We start from the raw sequence: 23,479 nt of genomic DNA, 5'->3' as shown, positions 1-23,479 counted from the left end.
TTAGATTTGTTGCATAAAATGTAAAAGTGCCAGCAGGGAGAAAGAGCAGGAGCAATGGCAGCAACAGATGCTGATGCAGTAACAGACGTAGTGGCAGAGTTATTAGGTGCTATTAAAGAGAAAATGAGAGATAACAGCAAGACGGAATAACTAATAGAAAGAAAATGTAAAATAAATAAAAGGTAAAAATATTTAAATAGAACATAAAAAGTAAAGACAGGTAAAGCACCAAGGCAAGAGATGCGATTGAAACAGAAACAGTCATCAAAAAAGTACAAGGGTCAAGGAATTTGAATTACTGGGCCCATGCCACAGTCTGGAGAAAAAAACAAGTTCTGCTATCTTTCAGGCACTCCATTCATGAGGCTGAACTTAATAGCTCCTGGGTCATAATGAGCCACTCCTGGTCAGAGGAAAATCTTGACACCCAGAAGCTACTTCCAACTCCTGCTCCATGAATTCCAATTTTGATCCCTGATGGAGAGATGCAGCAAAGGCATTCCAGGAGCCAAACAAATGTGTAAAAAAAGTAAATATATTTTGTGAATGTGTGCATGCATGGATGGATGTGTGCATGTATTTGGTGGGGCATAGAGGCATGGTCAAGTGGGGGCAGTGAGAGCGACATGAAATGTTGGACGTAGGACAATGGCAGCATGAAAACGTGTTTTCAAGAGCAATGCTAAAATATACTGTTAGGAGCTGTGAGCAGTAAAAACGTGACAGCCATCTTATAAATTAAAATGACTCACCATAGTGACTAGAGTACTCATAGTACTTAGTCCCCTTTCCACCATCCTTGTGGCTTCCCCCAACATGGGGACAGTACCAGAACATTTGGAAGCAAAACATTAAGCTTCCCCTTTAAATTTAGGAAAGCGTGGGGGGGAGGGGGCACGGCCTGGAATATGGAAACGCCCCAGAAACCCTGCCCTCCGGCGCCTCACCTTAGTCCGCTTTTAACAGATCGGATGCTTTAATATCTGGCTACACTAAATATTTTAGCCCCTGGCATACAAGTGGGGGAAGGTGGGTGGGACGTATGGAGGCAATGGGACTAAAGACTATGGGCCTCATTACGAGTCCGGCGGTAAAACCGCCTGGTTACCCTCTGGACTCGTATTACCATTCCGCCTCCGTGACTCCTGGAATTACCAGGGCATTACAGCCCCGGTTTCCCGGGAGTCACGGAGGCGGAATGGTGTTAATCCCCATTCCAATTGGTTTACCACCACTGTTAATTCCGGACCGTCCGACCCGTAATCAGGCCCTATGAGTACTCTAGTCACTAAGATAAGTAACTTTAATTACTCATGCGCCCCATCCCCTTTCCTCCATCCTTGTGGGTGATTCCACTGAACAAGACCAGAGGGTGGAGCTGCGATAACCTGCCTCATTTCTAGGACCAGGCAAAAAGGCTCTTCAGAACCGCCTGGAGCTGAAATCGAGGGAATAGCACTTGCAAAACACTGACAGAGCCGCCTTGCTGATGACATCCCGAGAAGCATGTCTCTGAAACGCAATGGCCGAGCCCTTAGCTATGACCACACAGGCATGAATCCCTTCAGGAACTGGTTTGCCCACGGCCACGCCTCTGAAATAGCCTGAACAATCCAATGGCCGATAGAAGCGTTGGAAGCCTGGGTGCAGCATGCCGTCCAGGAAGCAAGTCCAGCCCCTTGTTGCGAGCCCAGTGGCAAAATCTAGTCCACTTACTCTTGTACTGAGACCGCATAGATGGCCTCCTGTACAATGTCCCAGTTGTTCTCCGAGAACTGAGCATGGTGCAGTCTAAGCTGGTCCCGGGCGCTCCATTGCCCCACCCTGCTGTGTCAGGAAGCCTCTGCTGGGGATTGGAAGATGGACCAGTCCTTGGGAGCATAACTGCAGCAGATCGGAGAAACATGCCCTTAACGGCCACTGTGGGTCAATCAGGATGAGGCTGCAGCCCAACGAAGCCCGGAACTTGCGGAGGGTCTGCTGGGGCAATGGAGGAGGAGGAAACACATAGCACCAGCAACAATGCCAGCAGAGCGGAAACGCATCCCCCAGAGACACATGACCCAATCCTGCCCACAAAGCAAACTGGGGGCACTTGCAATTTAGAGGCGATGCAAATAAGTCCAGATCGGGAACCACCCCCATCCCTGGAACAGGGTTAACAAGAAGTTGATGTGTAACTCTCACTCATAGGTGTTGAACCCCAAGCAGCTGAGATGGTTCACTTCCGCATTGCTGTCCCCCGGGAGATGGGCTGAAGAAATCCATATCCCCTCTTGACAGGTCCCATCCCAGATTGACGCTGCCACCATGCACAAGAGGGTGGGACGGTTGCCACCCTGCTTGTTCAGGTAAAACATTGACTTATAGTTGTCGGACCTGACTAGAATCGCCTTGAAACACCTTGAGCGCCAGGCCCACCTCCTTGAGTTTGAAGAGATTGATATGCAGGAGGGCTTCTACCCTGTACCCTGCACCATGAATGGAGACGTCCCATCTTGAGGTGGGCATGCCGAACTGTAAGCACGCAAGACGCCACCAGTTCCAGAAGGTGTTGAAATCACCATGCTGAGTTGGTCGCGTTGGGAAGAAAGTGGCCTATCGCCTTGCAGAGAGAAAGGAGCCTCTCGGGCATGGGGAACAGCTGCTGCACAGTCATGTCCCAGCGCACCCCAAGGAACACCACATCCTGGGCGGGAGTCAGCTGCGACTTCCGCTAGTTAAGGAAGAACCCCAACTGGTGAAGAACATCCACCAGTTGCTGGCATGAGTGCACTGCGCCCTTGGGCGAGCTGGCCCTCACCAGCCAGTCAGCCAGATGAGGGTATAAGTAATGGCCCTCCATGCAGTGGAGACAAGCCATCACATTCATCAGCTTTGTGAACACTTGAGGGGCAGAGTTTAGGTCAAAAGGCAGAACCTTGTACTGAAAGTGGTACGACAATCGTGAACCGCAGAAATGTTTGATGCAGCTGGTAGATATGAAGGTACGCATCCTCGAGGTCTAGGAAACACATCCAGTCCCCTGAGCATAGTGACTCTGCTATGTGTGCGGGAGTAATCATCTTGAAGCGTTCGAGTGGTGAAGATAGGTTGAGAAATTACAGGTCCAGGACTATCATCAGGCCAGCCCGATTGTACTTGGGTACCGCAAAAATCCTGGAGTAGTAGCCGGAGACCCTGTCTGCCTGAGGAACCGGCTCCACTGCTTGCATCTCCAGAATAGAGAGGATCTCCTGTGAGAAGGCCGGGGACCCCATCTGCAGCAAGAGGAAGGTATTGGGAAAGGAAGAGGAAGACTAAAGTCCGAGGAGACTATAGAAAGGATCCAAGGACTCTTGAAACAATGCTTCCAGCTGTCCTGAAAGAGAACCAGCCGGTCCCCTACAGGTGAGCTGTGTTTCTTGACCGTTCTGTCATTGCTTTTTGTCGTCTGAGGCAGGAGCTGAAGAGGGGGTGCTGGAAAAAGCATGCAATGTTCAATGCTGTTCCCTCCTGTGGTCATTGGAGTACCTGTCAGGCCTCCGTGCACAGAAGTCTCGAAACACCTCGAAGCCGGTAAAAATGTGGGGTTTGAAGTCGGTCCTGCCTCGAACGGAGGGAAGGACATCTGCCCTGGTTAAGTCAGCATGGCCAGGGACTGGCAGTCTGCGAAGAGTGCTTCTTTTTGTCAGCTTGTCATCAGTGGATGAATGAAAAATATCTGAACCCTCAAACTGAAGATCCAGGAGCATCTCTTGCACATCAGAGGAGAATTTAGTGGAATGCATCCACACCGTCCGCCTAATCTCCACCCCCAGGTACAGACCTCTGCTGGCTTTGTCTATGTGGGAGACTGAAGACTCATGAGGTCCTGCGCAACTTTCCGGCCATCTGCCAGGCCAGCTGTGAAGGAGACTTGCCTCTCCCGAGGGAGGTCAAGCAGGAACTCCCCGATTTCCTGCCACAGCTTCTGGTTCGCCGCTGCTAGGAGGGCATCAGCGTTGGCATGCTGCAAAAGTGAACCAGAGTTGAGGTAGCAACGCTTGCCAAAAGACTCAATAGCTTTGTCCTCTGTGGAAAGACAACTGGAGGCGGCCCCTGCAGAGGAGGATGAAGACGATGATTGAGAATACAAGGAGGCCTATGCCACCACTGGAGAGTGCTGCTGGGGGCGGGAGGCCAGAAGACCTGTCTCCCCATCAAAAAGCCTGAACAGGCTGTCCAATTTCTTTTTCATCTTGGCATTAGCCCTGGGCTTTTCCCAGATCTGTCTCGCCACCTGCAGGACATACTGGAGGGGAATGCTTAACGGTTCGAGGGGCACCTGGCCAAACCCTCTGCCAGCACCACCAACTCCTGGGGGCCTCCTCAGACAGAGGGGCACCCAAGAACTTCGCAAGGCCCTGAAGATGGTCATGAAAAGCCTTTACTGAGGCCAGAAATTCTTCGTCCTGAGCATTATCATCACTCCCCTTGTCCCTCCCCCTTTCCAGATGGAGGAGAGTCTGGGTCCTGGGACACCGGAGCTGGAGGGGTCCCCCCCTGATCCGGACCCGAAGATAGCTCTGGATCCATTGGCACCTGCAGGGGAGGCGTTGGTGGTACAGGAGGAGGAGAAGGGTTGTGGAGCACCGGCAGGGCCTGGACTGGAGAAGGAACAGGCAGCAGCACTGGAAGCGCCAGAGGAACCGGAGGAGGGTCCAGCGGTGGAAGCCTAGGAGGCACGACCCGTGGGATTACTTACTTGAAGATACTCTTAAGGAGCCCCTTAATCTGCAGGGAGTGCATGAGTGTTACGCTCACCTGGTATCCACAAGGACACCACCGAGCCGGGTTACTCGCTGGTATGCTTCTCAGCTTTGCCCAGATGTGGTCTGCGGGGAAGGTTCTGCCTGAAAATACAGGAGGACTGTGTTCAAGACTGACCGACTGGGGTAAGTATCCTCCCTCCACCCCCGTATGATTTCAGTCCCTCTGGCGCCCTCTCCTCAACTTGTGGTAGAATTAGGCGTGCTCTCCGTCCTGCCTTCTTTGCAGGGGTGCGTTGTCTTTCATGGGCGAGTGCGGTCCAGTTACTTCACTGACGCCGGCCCGTTTGATATTGATAGATCTTATTGCTGTTCTTTAGTTTTGTTGCTATCCTGCATGCCTTTCTTTGTTTAAAATGTCTCTTTTTTCTCCCTTAGGTATGCAGTGCTTCAGCGCGGTGAACTGGCTTGGTTGAGCCCCGCTGGTAAATGATGGCACATTAAGAGCGCTATGATGCGCTAAGTAAGCGCTATGCGCAGCGCTGCAAAGTCTTGCCTTTGCGAACATGTGTTTTCCTTCCTTGTAGGTCGCTGTGTTCTTCAGCGCGATGGAATGTCCGGAGTGGTGCCAGCCGAGAGGCGAGCAGCCAGGTAAGCCTTTTGAGCAGTTCGTAATTTGTAAATGTCTCTACTGCTTTCTTTAATGTTGCCTCTATCTTCCTCTTTCAGGTCGTTCTGTCCAGGAGGCGTGCAGATTCGAGGAAGCTGTTCTCAGTAGCTGTGAGTGTTTAAAGATGAAGACTGCAGGTAAAATGCTGCTGCTAATGATGTTCCTTTTGTCTCCTTGCAGGTTCTGCTTCTCCGAGGTTCGAGGGAATAGCTGGACACGGTGAGCGTCACGTTGCTAGCTGGAAAGTAACGCGAAGCGTGTTGTCTTGCTCGGGTGTGGTTTAAATAGCCCCAACAAAATAGTCCAGGTAAAGTAGTCCCTAGGCTACGACACCCAAAACACTAGACTGCATGGCTTGGTTCTTAGGAACCAAGCTATGTGGATGCCTCCATGTTGGCTGACAATACAATAAAGTAGTTTCCAAGCACATTGTTTTTCATGGTGTATGAGCCTGGCGCCGTAGGCGCCAGGACTGGCCCCATGAGAGCTTTTGAAGAGGATGCCAGGCTCTAGAGGCCCGAGTCCTGACTCCACCTGGCCAATGGATTGCCAGAGGGGGTTTTGGGCGAGGGTCGTGACAATGAGGAGGAGGAAGTGCTCAAAGAAGCGGTCCTCACAAGCCGCTGGGTCGCGAGGGTCATAGCCCTCAGCGGCGCTGGCCCACCGAAGCATCTAGGTGCTTCGAGCGTGTGGCGGTAAGGCTGCCATGGGTAGACGTAACCCGGCGCAGACCAACCACCTGTACCATAAAGTCTGCTGCTGCTTCCCAAGGGAAGGGGAATGGAATCTTCTTGCATGGCCCACTCCCTGGGCGAAGGACCAGGGAGACACAAATCCAAATTGGCCACCGGCCTAGCAGGATCTGCCGTGGGCTTGTCTGCCATCTTCAGGCCTTCCGCCATGCCCTGAGAGGGAGGGCGCGAAGGCCCTATGCCACGTGCTGGCTCAGACATGGAAGGGCACTTCTTGGCCCTAGAACCTGAATTAGAAGCGTCGACCTCAGAGATGTCTCCAGTAGGCTTAGCACCCTCGGCCCACTGGCTGGTAGTCGAAAATGCCATGCACAGCGACCTTGGAGGAGGCTCTGGTAGGCTGGTGGCCTCAGCTACAGCACTGGTAGTCATGTTGGATCGTGCTACGGACTGACTCTTGGAGGTAGAACATGACGATCCCTTGCCCACTGGGGCCGAAGAGGACAAACTTGATTGCCCCTCTGTGGACCACCCGGATGAGCCCCTGGGCCCCTCGGCTTGGTAGCCGGTAGCTTTGCCGCTTCGGGTCGGTCGACGGAACACCCGGAAGAGGCCCTTGGCTTGGGAGCCTTTAGCCATAATGGATGCAAGTCACCCATTTCCATTGAAAGCCTGGGCAAGGAGTCTACACGCTGAGGAGTCCTACTAAACAAAGAGCCTACCTTGTCTTCATGTGGGGTCCTGGAGACAAACTCTTTAAGATGACCTGAAGGAGAAGCCTGGAAGATCTCCGTCCAGGGAGAAAGACGATTGTTCAAGGCCCAGTGACCGAGAGCGCTGCAAGGCGCACATCCGTCCCAGCAGTGGTCGGGCCCCAGACACTCAAGACAGAGCGCATGGGGGTCCAAAGCAGGTAACGCGCAATCACAGGATGCGCATCTCATGAAGCCTCCTGCCGCCGACATGTGCTGGGGAGGCAAGGCACCTAAGGGAGGTGAAGAATATTTAAAAAAACAAAGAACGGGGAGAACATGGAGGTTGAAAAAAGGCTATGCGCATAGCTGCCAGGTCTGACACCTTCTGTGCATAAAAAGGGACTGAGGTGAGGCGCCAGGGGGCAGAGTGTCGTGGGGCGTTCTCACGCACAAGGCCATACATCAGGGTGCTATACTAAATATAAACGTATTTATTAAAAGGTTTTTTTTTTACAGTCGAACCAATCCTTTTCTGTAGCTTCGGAAATAAAAGCATATTGCTAATTTGAATAATATGCCCAAATATCCATACGATAAAAATAAAAAAAAAAAGTGAGACTTCTGCAAAAACAGCAGTTTGTTTCAGTTAGCAAAACACAATCACCATGTCTTTGCAATGCCTTTCACAGATAGTGTTTGTAAACCAAAGTTTCAATAGACCTTTTGCAAGCAGTATTTCTGTAAATTACATCGCAAAAGAAATGTGTTCATGTTCCCGAATTGCAGACTGCTCTGAAATCCGCCCATCGCCACATAACCAAAGTGAGTGCTCCCAGCCAAATCCTTTTATCACAGTATGCCTTATCTGCCAAAATTAGAAGTCTGTACACAGTATTCAGCTGTCTGCTACTTCAAAAAAATGCCTCACTCCTTATATTACCAAATAGGTAAATGTTAATATTGACAATTCATATACTGAAAGTCACAGTGTATTTGTCTACTACCTTGCGCATGGCAACATGTTTTTAATTTAACTTCCCATGATGTTAGACCAGAAAAAGCAACCCTATAGTCGAATGATATGTATAATATGTTGGGCAGAAGCCAATCGCATCATGTGACAAACATCGCAATCTAAGAATCGTCGTTGTAACCAAAGGGCGTCCATTTTGTGAAATGTAAGACATTTGCTTTTTTCTTTTCTGTCAAAACGCTTTGCAAATGTATTCCATGCTTTAGACTTGCACACCGTGCGAGGCCACGGTTTGAACACTGAAACACTAACACAGACAGGAACGTCAAACTGTGCAGAAACACATTGTTTTTCTCTCTCACTAAGTCCTTGAAGTCGAGCTAAAGCTGCATCTAATTAGTAGTCCAGTATTATTAAAAGGGTTGTCTTGCAAGCACCGTTGTAAAAGGCAGTTAAACATGAATTATATTCTCCTAGCGGTGCTCCTTCGCAGAGAGTGGTATTTTCTGCTTCAGAAATATCTGACTCTTGGCTCATGAGCCGAAACACACAGATAACATAATAAGGAATATTTCCCTGCTTAGAACACAACATCCTTGCTGCGAGAGATCTCCATGTTCCCCATAACAGAAAGCTGTCCCTGCTGCCTTTGCTAAAATAACTATGTTTAAGCTGAATGAAGACTTGTCATAATTTGTCATAATTGTCAATCACTGAACCCTTACCTGTATGAGGGCGGGTTGAATTGCCTTAAGAAAGGATATGTCTAATGTATATATATTGCTGCTTGAGCACTGATTGCTCTCTCTCGCATCTCACAGTGTTTGGCAACACACGTCGTGAGGCGGTGAGACCCAGTCGGCCGACAGACAATACTTTGAAATGAACCAGACTTGTTTGGAAAACGAACCTCGCGTCTGACGTGTCATTTTAGTATATGGTTATTGTGCCTTAGTTTCCATATGCGGTCTTTATGGCCTGGCAAATATTGCGCCCGAATAGGCACCCTCCCACTAATGCTCCATCGTATACGTTGAAGTTGAAGAAGGCAAAAATGAGTCGAGGACGAAGCCGTCGAACCGGGATCAGAAGGTGTTCAGGGCGCCCCTGTAGAAGTGATGAGAGACTCCTCCACAGATATGCACACAGTCGATCCCTGATCGACGATCAGCGCCCAGAGAGCATCAAGGCAAGGGTCCTGGAACGAGGCAGATTGAGCCAGACACGCAGTCACGACGATTCTTGGTTGCGTCTGTATACTGGCGAATTGCGTCCTGAGTGAAAAATTGGTTGATCAGGTGAGTCATGCCCCGATTCTTAAACGTCCTGATATTGGTAGAGTTGCACTTGCAAGTTCAAATGCCCAGGGTAAGAAAAGGGTAAGAATTAACCATGCCTGGGAAATTGTCTTCCTGTCTAATGAGTTTTTTTCACTGTGATAGACAATCTTTGGAAACTGGCCAGGTCGTGCCACCCGAAGGGTCACTAGCACACAAAATGTATATCAAGTATGGTATAGGGGCAATAGTGTTTAATGCGATTTGGCATAGGCACACCAGACGTGTATCAGACCTTCAGTGGCCTAATAATGGGAGCTTTGAATTAGCACATATAGAACACTTAGAATCAGTATTGCTGCGCAAAAAGGCCCGACCTGCAGTGTTCGACGTTGTAAGAGACTGGAGGAAGGAAGCTAATCTCTGTTTGAGAAGTAGGTAGAAACACGCAGGCAGACATAAAACGAATGTAGAGAAAATGTTAGAGCATGACCAGCATCAGCCGACAGAAGCCAATAGGAAAATGGAAAGGGCTTTTCAATTAGATTTGCGGAAAATATATCCCCAGCAAGATATGCATACATCAGATGAACTAATAAACAAAATATTAAACGAGCTGAGAAATGAACAAAGTACTGACCCAGTTGCACCTCCTCCTTATGTACCTCACATTCCCGTTATTCCATCTGCACCTGCAGTAAACAGTTCGTCTCCCTCTGTGCCCGTGACATCATTTCCTCCACTGCCGCTAGAGCTTGAGTTAGCCGCTCTAGTGGGCAGTTCTACAGAGATGGGGCCTGCGCAAGGAAGCATTAGGCAGACTCGTAGCCTGATTAGCAAAGGAAGGAAAGAAGAACTGAAAGAATGGACCGAAATGTATATTTATGACGACAATGAAGTGGCTGCGCAAAGTTCCATATCTGATCATAGAGGCCTTGGTGACCAGCAGGTATTGTTAGAATGCATGGGGAATCATCTTGTGAAAATATGGAGTGATTAGACCAATACAGTGGTACTGCAAGAGTTGCGTGATTTGTTTGTTCTTTCGAATCGGCAAGATAATGTGACGAAAGTACGAGAACATGTAGGCCGCATATTTGCGTATAAGCGAGAACTTGATCGATTGCATAAAGAATTATTGAAAAAAGATAAACCACATATGGTGTATGTCCAGCAACGGTTTTTACCACCGTTGAAACCCGTTAGTGAACAGATGCGAATTTGTATGCGAGATGCGCTTAGATGGATTACGGATGCCGCCTTTTCCCCAATTGAAATGCATGATAAGTTTAGTCAGTATACACCAGAAATGCAGAGAAAGGTATTACAGGTTATGGTAGAGTACCTACAAGATGAATGTATGAAGAATAAAATATGCTGTCCCACTGATCTAATGACAATTTATAAAAGAGCATTTTCGCCTGAAACTGGAAGGACTGCTTTTTCACTTGATTTAGCTTTGTTGCTTAATAGATTAACAAATGTAGAATCGCCTAGTTTGCAATTACCCATGAGGGAGGTGCCTCCCATGTTTGTCCCGAAAGTAGAGGTTGCTGCCTCTGGAGGAGCTCCAGCACGAACGATAGAAGCTCATTATATCGTACAGTTTGTACATGTCCCTTTTTCTAGGCAAGAGGTAAATACTATAAAGCAGACGATCCCTGATATTAGGAAAAATCCGGCACGATTCTATAAGGAAATTGAATCTGTTTTGAATTCATCTGTTTTTCCATTGAGTGACATTGATTTACTGTTTTCTGTGATTCTTCCTGTAGACATATGGAAACAGGTTAGAAATATATGTGACGCGCCGATGATAGGCGAAACATGGAAGAATTTGATTAGAATTGATAGTGAGAGAAAGGCTGGAGAGAAGCCACCGCAAGTAATGTTGGCTTTACCATCGCGAATAGTAGAGAAATTGAAAACTTTGGTGCCCGAAAAGAAAATAGTTGGGAATAAATTGACTGCTTGTTTAAAGGGCAAAGAGGAAGGAGCGATGGATTATTTTAATCGGTTTGAAGAAGTATTAGCAGATTTCAGTGGTCAAGATCTAAGTACTGAACCGGGGAAGAGATTGTTTGTTGATAAGTTTGTGTGAGGGTTGTTACCGAATATCCAAAGTTTAATAATGACATCTGAAAGTGCATGGCAAGCAAAACAGAAAGTGAAGTATTACATATGGCCTAATATTATGAGAATAGAGTACATTCAGAAAAGGATAAGGAACTAAGGGACAAAGGGAATTTGAAAACAAGAGTATTGTTACAGCAAGTAGCGAACAATAACAGAGGTGGTGGGAACGCACCGTCCAGATTCCAATTTGCATTAACGTCCAATATGCAAGGGGGTCCAATAGGGATTAATCAATGTGCCTATTGTAGACAAGGAGGTCATTGGCGAGCAGAGTGCCCACATATACAGAATAGAAATGGGAATTTTCCAAGAAGACAGAATAGAGGTTGTCCGGGAATGAAAGGACAGAATAGAAACCAAAAGACGCCACAATTTCAGGATAATCAGAATCAACAACGAAACAATACAAATGGTGGGAATGTTTTTGACAATCAGTCAAATGCATATTACTCAGGCGACTTTACATCTGACGATGTACTGTTCTTCTAGGACAGCCGGAGACAGAGGTTGGAACCAGTAGCTATACCCGTTGACCAGAAAGGGCCCTACGTAGAAATGAAGGTTGGGAATAGGGAGCACATTTGTTTAGTGGACACATGTGCACAAAAATGTTCAATTGACCATCAGCGGGTTCCAGAAATACCACTGTCAGGGCATAAGAATGTCTCAGTAGGGTTCTCAGGTAAGCCAGTAATTAGTCCAGTGTCACAACCAGTACCTATAACACTAGGTCCATTCACTGAGTCTTGCCCATTTCTTTTGACAAAAATTGCGGCAAAAACGTGATGGGATTAAATGTATTGAAGAAAATGAATGCAGTCATTTATTGGTCTCCTGATGGAGTGTATTTGACAATTTCGCCACAAAAGAATCTGGTATCACAATTTGTATCAATGCCACTACCGACTGAATTGAGTAAAGTACCGGCCTGTATATGGGAAGTGAACGACAATGATGTTGGTTGTTTAAAAGGTAGAGCCAGTAAAAATTGTCTTGAAAGAAGAAATTACATTGCCGTGTATTCAGAAATGTAAAATTTCGGCCGAGGGAGAAAAAGCGTTCAAATGCATTGTATCAGATTTAATTAAAAGAAACATAATTGAAGAAACTTCTGGTAATACTTGCAATAGTCTGATTCTTCCGGTTTACAAGAAAGGAGGTAATGATATACCTTACCGTTTTAGAATTGATTTACGCGGAGTTAATGAAGTGGTTGATCCACAATTTCCATTAGTCCTGGATGTGACTACAATTTTGACTATGATTCCAGCCTCTGCATCATATTTTAGTGTAATTGATTTGAAAAATGCATTTTTTTGTATCCCAGTGCATCCGGATAGTAGATATTTGTTTGCTTTCACACTAGGACGACGTTCATTTACATTCACATGACTTCCACAGGGCTACACTGAGAGTCCAAGTATTTGCAGTAGAGCATTAAAGGAACAACTAGATATGCTTGAACTACCAACAGGTTGCGTATTACTTCAATACATAGATGATTTGTTAATAGCAGCAGACCCAGAAGAAATCTGTAAAGAAAGTACAGTTGCATTATTGACATATTTAGCAGCACTTGGACACAAAGCATCGCTAAAAAAAATTCCAGTATTGTCGAAAGTGGCCTAGTTGGGCTACCTCTTTTCGAAGGAGGGAAGAAGATTGACATCAGAAAGAATAGAAAGCATCTCTGATATGCCTATTCCAAATACGCAGAAAGAGGTCAGGGCTTTAATTAGCATGGCTTCATATTGTAGGCAGTGGATCGCTAACTTTTCAATGATCGTGAAACCGATAATGGCATTGACAAGGAAGGATGTTACCTTACCTTTGCCATGGAACATGGAATGTCAAGAACCATTTGACCTGCTCAAAGCTGCATTGTGTTCAGCTCCAGTTTTGGGCACGCCAAATTACGACAAGAGTTTTAAGTTATTTGTGCATGAAAATAATGGATGTGGTATGGCTGTTTTGACTCAGAAACACGTGGGGAAAAATAGACCATGCGGCTACTTCTATTCCACGTTAGATCCTGTTGCATGTGCTTTGCTGCGTTGCTTGCGAGCTCTTGCTGCAGCTGCTGTGTCGGTAAAACAAACCGAGGGAACGGTTTTAGGTCCCGCTTTAACTGTAATGGTACCTCATTCAGTGGACGTTCTTTTAAATAGAACGCAGACGCAACATCTTACATCAGCCAGATTAACAAGGTATGAAATTGTTCTATCTGCATCGCATATACAAATTAAGAGGTGTTGCGCTTTAAATCCGGCCGAGTAAATGCCTCCTTCAAATGAGAAAAGGGTGAAAAACAATTCCCCCATGATTGCTTAATGGTTACTGAACAAGAGGCAAAAGGAAGAATTGACCTAACACCCCTCAGAAAGAGCCAGATGGAGAACTGTTTTGTAACGGTTCTTGTTTTAAATTACCAGATGGCACATTAACTGCTGCTTATGCTATCACTACACTGAAAACTATTATAGAAAGCAAACGACTCCCATATAACTCAGCTCAAGCTGCCGAAATAATAGCGTTAACAAGAGCATGTGAAACTTCTGAAAACCTCAATGTAAACATATTTAGTGACAGTCATTATGCCTTTGGGGTGGTACACAATTTTGGTCGATTATGGGCTGAAAGGGGTTTCTTGACATTACACGGAACCAAAATCCAACATGGCACTTTGATAGTGAGACTGTTCTCAGCACTTGCGCTTTCCAAGCGATTAGCAATAATGAAATGTGAAGCACATAAAAAAGTAACATGTAATGTAGGAAAGGGAAACGCATTTGCAGACAAAATTGCGAGACAAACTGACGCTGATTTACACACAAAAATGTATTTCGAAAAAATAGAAGACGTACCCTGCATGATAGAAAATGGAATTGCAACAGTTAAAGAAATCCAAGCAGAAGTTACTGTAGATGAAATAAAAAATTGGTCTGAGGGTCCGGCAGAATAAGATTCTGAGAGTTGTTGGGTGGATAAACAAAATAACCGATGGAGGTTGCCAAATGCTTATATGATGGCCATGGTCACTATGGCCCACAGTCTGACACACCTATGTGCTAGAAAAATGATTCAACACCGGGATTCTATATGGCAGCATCCACACATTAGAAAAACTGCTGAAATATTGGTTCGAAATTGCATGACTTGTTTACAACATAACATTGGAAAGGGAACAGTGACACCAGTAGGAAGTTTTGGCCCACCGTCTATGCCATTTGAAGTCATCCATTTGGATTTCATATAAATGGAGAGGTGCCAAATCTATAAGTATGTCCTCGTGGTGGTCTGCGCATTCAGCAAAGGGGTAGAGGCCTATGCCCTGAAAGATTGTACAGCTAAATCCACAGCTAAAGCTATGCTAAAAGAATACTTTCCCCGATTCTCGCTACCCCGTTTCATATGGTCAGACAATGGCCCGCACTTTATTGCGGCCGTAATGTTGCAAATTTGCGCAGGTCTCCAAATTGATAAACGATTCCATTCGGCCAGACACCCAATGAGTGCCAGTTTGGTAGAAAGCCAAAACGCTATCTTGAAAAACAAGCTAAGTAAAATCTGCACAGGGAGCAATTTGAAATGGCCCGATGCACTACCCCTAGCTTTACTTTGCATACGAACAGGTGTACAGGCAAGAACTGGTCGCTCCCCTTACAAGATCGTGATGGGGAAACCAGCAAATGTCTGGAACGTTCCTCGGCCAAAAAGGTTGAGGGATGTTGAATACCCATTACTTACTGATTACTAGCAACAGTTGACTCAAAACTTGCATTTGATTCATCAGCAGGAGCCTCTCTTGTCAGATATACCGGCCCAGGAAATTGTCTGCAACCTGGAAATTGGACTTTGATGAAAAATTTTGAAAGAAAATGTTTGCTTGCACCGCGCTACATCGGACCCTTCCAGGTGCTACTGGCTACGCAGACTGCAGTCAGAGCGAATGGCAGCAAGCACTGGATCCATGCAACAGACACGAAAAGAGTTCGGTTTCCTTTGCCACATGAGAAAGAGCTTGATGATCCGGACGTCGAAAGAAAGACAGCTGCACTTGATCACAAAGATATTATCGCCAGTTCTATGTCAGAAGTACTTCCTAAGCCTGAGAAAGGGCCTGGGGAGATTGCAACGAAGATCGAAAGGCCAAAGGTGCCTCAAATTTGTCCGACTGCTGCCTCATCATCATCACGCAGTGCATCACAAGTTGGCACTGATCCTGCATCTGGAAATGGGAGTGCATTGCTCATTGATCATACTGTACCTGGAGCTGTAAGGTACAATCTATGTTCACAAAATCGGAAGTGATCAGCTTTTGTTTCGCCTTTGATCCTAGCTCACGGATGAAGCTGGGAACGGAGGCCTAGGAAAAAGGAGCGTATGAGCTGTATCAAGTTGAAAGCTATGACACGCTGTTTCCCGATGCTACCATTGAAAGTGAAGGACCGTTGCAACCTAACACGGACAAGCGGGGGCAAATTTTACCGACACTATAAAATTGATACTTGCTTCTGCCTTTTTGGAGCTCTGTGCAGATTGATATCAGCTTGCTATCATATATAAGCAGGCTAGCCTGGGCTGGCCTGAACGTTTGTTGCTAACGTTTGTTGCTGTGAAGAACTTTCCCCGACGGACACTGAAAAACTTTTCCTGAGATAAACATTACAGACAATGCCTATATTCGCTCCTGCTCCCTCCTGAACCGATGCTGTTGATGATATAGAGATAGAGATTAAGCCTACTCTAAGGAAGACTTGGTTCGGAAAGAATAATATGCTAATGATTATGTTACCGCTTTGAATTTTGATTACACTGATTCCAATATTTTGGTATCTACAAACTGTGCATCCCTTAAACTCTCTCGACTGCTACCAATGCTCCTACTATGAGCAGCCCAGTACATGTGCTCTCTTATACTCTCCCCTCACAAGAAGTAAAACATAGAAAAGGGTATGACAATAATACATTGCTACTGATCATGAATATGACCCATGGTATCTTAAATAGGTCCAATTGTTGGGTCTGTTCCCATTTAGCCCAGCACGGGGAAAGAGGAATGGGTTAGTATGCGCATCCTTTGCCACTTAATACCGCCTGTTATGCATCATTAAGAGCATTATTTTTTGGAAAATGGAATGATAGTGTCACTGGTCAGTTTGATGGAACAAACATAAATGAATTTGAAAAATTGGCATTGGAACCGTTGTTCCATATTTACAAGCAGAAGCAAAATAAAACCGGTAACAACAAGCCCAGAAGATAAGCTCTCTAGGCCTTAACCTTCCCTAATCACTTTTAAAATGGCTCCGGTAGGGAACAACGCTGCTGTGCTTCCCTCCTATACTATTAATCATAGTCCACGTTCTGTCCCATTTTGCTTACGGAAAAAGGGTTCCCACCCAGTGGGAACATTCACTAGCTGCATGAATATTGCTGTGCTTGAACAAGAAGAAAAACCATTATATATAGGAGGTTCTGTCCATTTTATATGTGGAGATCAGGCCTATCCATGGTTACCTAGAACTTGGGAAGGGACCTGTTATTTAGGTATACTTTTACCTGGTGTATTTCTTTCCAAAACTTCTGAAATAGCAAAATTATCTAGATCTCGGCCACAATGAGATGATACCGCAGGACAGATCATTGGGGATACAGCAAAATCATTTATACCATTTTGGGGACAAGCAATAAAGTCATGGAATATAAACGAACTGTCCAGGGTGTTAGAAAAAATGGTAAATGGGACAACAGATATACTCTAAAATATGACATTGGAACAAAAAGCAATCAGACTAATTGGTGGGATCAGTGTGCTGTGACTCCTCCCCCACGATATTTGAAGCAATTAAGAAACTGCATGTCCTAAATTCTGAAATTCATGTCCCCACTGGAGGTTGGAATCTGAATATAAGTTCATGGTTTTGGGAACTGCTACGATCATGGGGATGGGAACTAATTGCAATTTTGGTTATGATATTTGGAATCCTCATATTCTGCTGTTGTTTGTCTGCTCCCAAATTGCAAATGAGTGTGTACATGCAATTAGTACGAAACCTCCTTGCATGTTAAGTGAAGGGGTACAACACGAAAATGAAATAATTAAAGAATTTATGGCAATTAATATTTCCGATGACGATTATAACAGCATGAGTAGTTCGGAATCGGACATGTGGTCCGATGAGGACGCGATGTATGGATGATGCTATTGGCTTAAGGCCAAAAGGAGGGTTTTTTAGACCAGAAAAAGCAACCCTATAGTCGAATGATATGTATAATATGTTGGCCAGAACCCAATCGCATCATGTGACAAACATCGCAATCTAAGAATCGTCATTGTAACCAAAGGGCGTCCATTTTGTGAAATGTCAGCCATTTGCTTTTTTCTTTTCTGTCAAAACGCTTTGCAAATGTATTCCATGTTTTAGACTCGCACACCGTGTGAGGCCATAGTTTGAACGCTGAAACACTAACACAGACAGGAATGTCAAACTGTGCAGAAACACATTGTTTTTCTCTCTCACTAAGTCCTTGAAGTAGAGCAAAAGCCGCATCTAATCAGTAGTCCAGGTGCCGGGTTGTCTTGCAAGCACCGTTGTAAAAGGCAGTTAAACATGAATTATATCCTCCTAGCGGTGCTCCTTCCCGGAGGGTGGCATTTTCTGCTTCAGAACTATCTGACCCTTAGCTCATGATCCGAAACACACAGATAACGTAGTAAGGAATGTTTCCCTGCTAAGAACATGATATCCTTGCTGAGCCAGAGCTCCATGTTCCCCATAACAGAAAGCTGTCATAACGTGTCATAATTGTCAATCACTGAACCCTAGCCTGTATGACATGTATGAGGGCGGGTCGAATTGCCTTAACAGAGGATATGTCTAATGTATATATACTGCTGTTTGAGCGCTGATCGCTCTCTCTCGCATCTCACGGTGTTTGGGAACACACGTCGTGAGGCGGTGAGACCCAGTCGGCCGACTGAGAATACTTTGAAATAAACCAGACTTGTTTGGAAAACGAACCTTGCGTCTGACGTGTCATTTTAGGATATGGTTATTGTGCCTTAGTTTCCATATGTGGTCATTATGGCCTAGCAATGATACCTTTGTGTACTAAAGACTCATTCTGTGATATCGCTGATGTCACTATTTACGGAAATTAGGGTGGCCCACACATCTTTTGCTGCCCAAGTCCCCACAAATCCACATTCTGATGGCTATTTTAAATTACGTTGACTAAGCAGCAAATCGATTTTTAGAGTCACTGCACAAACCTAAAGTATTAAATCTTACAATTACATTTATATTTCAGGGCTGAAAACGAAAACACCAGAAGCAATCTGTGGAAAACACCCTGAAAAGAAAGCACAAGCGCACAGGGAGCAATGAAATGTTTCATTCATTCGTAAATGAACAGACTGCAATGTCCACTTTAGAAACAAAAACAATGTAATAATTGGCCCCTCTAATAGAAAAAGAACCCAGAAGATCAAGTTACTTAGCCCTGGTAACATTCTTTCGATTGGATGTCCCTCCCATGTATTCCTCATCTTATGATAATATATCTCTCCAGCTTTGCTGCTTCGGTATTATTTTTCAGTAGAGAACGCTGTATGCAGTGTCCTTGAGTCAATGTCCCTTGAGGGCCTCCGTTGACAGTCAACGTCATCATCAGCATAAATAGCGCATTCATCACCCGTTGGCTTCAGTTCCGTTTTTCTTTTCCCCTCTGAAGAGGAATTGCCAGGCCTACCCAAGACCGTAGGCTCACAGATAGCGTAGAGTGTAATAGCACGTAAATTGTATGGTAGGGTAGGCTGGGAGGGACGATGAGGAACACGTGGGCGGAACATCCAATCAAAAGAATGTTACCAGAGGTAAGTAACTTGTTCTTCGAATGGATTGTGTCCTGCCACGTATTCCTCAAAGTATGATAGACTCCCAAAGCAGTAATAATTTGGAGTTGGGAGTACCAATTAAATTAGATCTAATCATGGACTGAATGGAGGACGGCTTGTGCAAAAGTCCTCCCTGACTGGAGGAAGAATCCAAACAGCAATGTTTTACAAATGTATGGATATTCAACCAAGTGGCCGCTGAACAAATATAATTTATTGGGGCACTCCTTTGAAGAGCCGCAGAGGTTGCCATGCCCCTTGTGGAATGAGCCCTTAGGCCTTCCGGCGGATCCTTGCACGCTATTCTGTAGCATTTGCCAATAGCCAGGATAATCCATCTGGATATTGTTTGACTGGTGAACGCAAAGGGTCAATTTGGGACCAGTTCACCCAATAAAAAGTTGATCAACATGGTGAAATTTAGCCATCCTGGATATATAAAACAGAGCGTTTTTCGGTTCCAGTCTATGCAAACTCTCCTCTTCCTCTCCTGGATGAGGAGGTGGGTAGATTGTTGGTAAGGTGATTTTTTGTGACAAGTGGAAGTCGGAGACTACCTTCAGTAAAAAAGAAGGTTTTACCCTGAGTGTGTCTTTGTCTTTATAGAATATGGTATGAGCAGGTTTGCAAAAGAGAGCCTGCAACTCGCTTATCCTGTGTGCTGATTTTATTGCAATAAGCAAAACTGTCTTTAATGTCAGGAGTCTTAAAGGACATGAGTGTTTGCGCTCCAAGGGAGCACATGTTAAAAACTTGAGGTCCCAAACAGGTACTTTGAATGGAACTGGTGGGTATACATTAGTAAGGCCCCTCAAGAATTGGACAATCAAAGGGATCTTGAAATATGAATCCTCCTCTGAGGAGTGCTTGAAAATGGAAAGCGCTGCTAGGTAGCCCTTAATGGTTCCAATCTGGAGCCCCATATTGGCCAAATGAAGCAGAAACGAGAGCACCATAGGTGTATCACATAGAAATGGATCCACATTTTTATCCTTGCACCAGTTCATGAACTTGCTCCAATGGCGACGGTACAAAGATTTAGTTGCTGGCCATCTGGCCGAAAGCAAAATCTCCATTATGTCATCCGGGAGGTCCCAATCCTTATATCTCAGCCTTTCAGAAACCATGCGTGAAGGCTGAGTGTCTTGACACCTGGATGGAGAACGCGATCTTCCTCTTGCGAGAGAAGATCCTCACTTTCTGGAAGACGTATTGGAGAACAGATGAATAAGTCCAGAAGGTCCGGGTACCACGTCCTCCTGGACCAATGCGGAGCAATTAGGATCATGGATTTCCCGAACTTTCTCAACCTCCTGATCACATTAGGAATGACGGGGACTGGAGGAAACGCAAACAGGAGTGGAAAATCCCAGTGCACCACAAGGCGTCTTGTAGAGCGCCTCTTGGAGGAAATTCCCTGGAGCAATACTGTTTGCACTTTCGGTTGACACCTGTCACGAACAGATCCACTTGAGGGGATCCTCAAAGGATGAAGATCTCTTGAAGGACTTCGTGAGCTAGTTCCCACTCGTGGGAGACTGTCCTCTCTCTGCTCAGCGCGTCCGCCGCTGTGTTCTGCCCTCCGGCTAGGTGAACTGCCGACAGAGCGATTCCTTCTTGTATTGCCAAGAACTAGAGCTGCATTGCCTCTCTACACAGTGATAGTGATCCTACACCTCCTCTCTTGTTGAGAAAGTACATGGCCACTGTGTTGTCCGTCATTATCAGGAGATTCTTTCTCCGTACAGAGGGCAGGAAGGCCTTAAGCACAAGTCTCAGGCCGCCAGATAAGGTGCGTACAAGGCCTTTTTACGCATTAAAATCTTGTAACTACCACAGCTTTATTATTTTCCGGTGTACAGTTACACACAAGTTAAGAGCAGAGGGCAGCGCAAAGGTCAGGTTACTTGACAGAAACCAGAAGGCTTCTTTGGATTGTAATCTACCTGAATGTAATTGCAAGCCATGAATAAAAGCCCCTGAAACAGAATGTATTTCTCTGAAGTCTTTCAAAAAAAGAAACTGCACACTGTGATAAAAGGAATGGTTTATTTCCATTCAGCTTCTGTTGTGTTTCTGCTCATGGAGCAAACAGAAGCACTGTGCATATTTATTTTCCTAGCATTTTAGGATAGAAATAAAATATCAATATCAATAAGATGGAAAACTAAGTTGCAATTGAGGATTAATATTTGGTAACAAATTATGCTTCCCCCCCAGTGAAAGCAAACCAGTATTGCACAATTGTATTTTTCAGAGTTCCTATGATGTGTGCATAATCATGCAGAGGCAGATCATTTTTACACTTATAATTGAATTTACACTGTAATTATAAAAACAGTGTGTAAAATGATGACTATGCACGGTCTAGTTTACATCCATTCAACCTCACATTCAATGGGGTACATTACTATAAAATGGTCAGTGGCAGCAGAGTCTTTGTTCAAGGGTGAGTGATTGTCATTACACCAATCACAGGTGTTCTAGCCTCTTAAATCTTCAAGACAACAATTAAAAAATCTAAAACCTGACTCTCCAGGAAGTGCAAGCGCTGTTCAAAAACAAATAAATGAAAGTTATTTGCAATTGAAATAGAAACTCAGCAAAACATGTCCTTGTGATAATCCAGACAGGTATTTAACTTTATGTAGCGCTTCATACATGGTTCGTCCAACATCTAGGCACTGTGATTATTATACCTCACAATACTCAGTTAACTGACCTCTGAAGGATGTTAGCCAATAAGAGAGCTCAGCCGGTTTAGCACTCACTCCGATTTGTGTGTGATCTGTAGGTTGCAGATTTGAATCCCAGCAAGGCCAACTCAGTCATTCATCCTTTCAAGGTAGATAAATGAGTACTGACTTTGGTTTGGTGATAATTGTGAAACATATGTACTATTTACAGCGCTTTGTTAAAAACCCTATATAAATAACCCTTAGGCCTTGAGATTAGACATAGCATTTAGTATGGATCACTTGCCTCTCTGCACTGTTGTATCATAACATTGGCATACCATTAGGTAGTAATAGCTCCAGGAAAGGAGGGCTTTCATTAAACATCAAAAGACAATTCAGCTATCGATCCTCAAAACACAAAATAAAATAAATGCTTGCCTTAATATATCATTGGCTAGGATTTTGTGTTTTCAACATTTAAATATATACAGGAGAGTTAGAATGGCCATACATTATAGAAATAATGAAAGGTGTATTTTGTCGCAATGCAGAAAGCTGCGACATACTAATATTTTCCATACAGTTTTTGCACACGTCGGCTGGATGTCACATACATTTTACGCTCTTGCAAAGGAGATGAGTCATTTTTACTCTCAAAGTTTAAAAATAGGGCGTAAAATACTCTCACTTCAAAATCTTATCTGGCGCACTGGCTAGTCGCCCTCAGCTTCAAAAGGTTGATATGTAGTTTGGCCTCCGATGGAGACCAACGACCGCTGATAGTCAGATCGCTGGTGTGGGCTCCCCACCCCGTCAGTGAGGCTTCCGTCACTACCGAGATCTACGGCCATGGTTGCCAAAAAGATTCTCCCTCGAGTATGTTGTCTTTTCAAGCCCATCACAGAAGGTCCTGAGCAACTCTGCTCAGAACTTGCAGTTGGTCCGACATCTTGCCTGAGAATTGGGACCACTGTGTCCTGGGAGCCCATTGAAGGGGTTTCATTCTCAAGCAGGCCTCTGGCACCAGGAAAATGAAGGATGCCATGAGACCGAGCAACCTCAGGAAATGGAAGGCCGGAAGATGCTGAGCATTCTGGAATTTTGTTACCATCTGCAGAATGTGTTGAGCTCTCACCTTGGGTGGCGAGGCTTTCCCTGAGGAAGTATCCAGGACTGCTCCAACAAATTGGAGTCTTTGGGATGGTATGATATGGGACTTCCTGTAATTGAGGGAGAAGCCCAGTCTGTACAGCAAGTGGCAGGTGATACTGAGATGGTCGCGGGCTTGCTCAGGAGAATGAGTCCTGACCAGCCAATCGTCCAGATAGGGGTAGACGTGAATCACCCCTCTCCTGAGACTTTCTGCCACCACTGCCTGATAATGAGAACAGCCAACCGCGAACCTCAGGTACATTCTGTGCTTGAGATGGATTGGCACATGAAATTAAGCATCCGGAAGGTGCAATAATAACAACCAGTCTTGGATTGGAAGAGCCTGAAGGATCTGAGAAAGGGTAACCATCTTTAACGTGTCCTTCCTGAGAAACTTGTTCAAGTTTCTCAAGTCCAAGATGGGTCTCAATCCTCCGTTCTTTTTGGGAATCAGAAAATAAGGGAATACCAACCCTTGTTCCTTTCTGCTACACGTACATGTTCTACTGCACCTTTCTTTAGCAGGGTAAAAATTTCCTGCACAAGCAGCAGAGTTGTATCCCGGTGGATGATCCA

General features: G+C 45.3%; 1 protein-coding gene across 2 annotated transcripts in view; it reads right to left on the bottom strand.

Annotated features, from left to right (window-relative positions):
* The window catches only part of RNGTT (RNA guanylyltransferase and 5'-phosphatase), a 2,962,270-nt gene that overhangs the window by 1,157,025 nt on the left and 1,781,766 nt on the right, over nt 1-23,479 (bottom strand). The gene's annotated exons all lie outside the window — the stretch shown is intronic.

Source organism: Ambystoma mexicanum, chromosome 4p (assembly GCF_040938575.1).
Source record: "Ambystoma mexicanum isolate Mex_15411 chromosome 4p, UKY_AmexF1_1, whole genome shotgun sequence".
Lineage (NCBI taxonomy): Eukaryota > Metazoa > Chordata > Amphibia > Caudata > Ambystomatidae > Ambystoma > Ambystoma mexicanum.
This window is presented reverse-complemented; position numbering and strand designations above follow the sequence as displayed.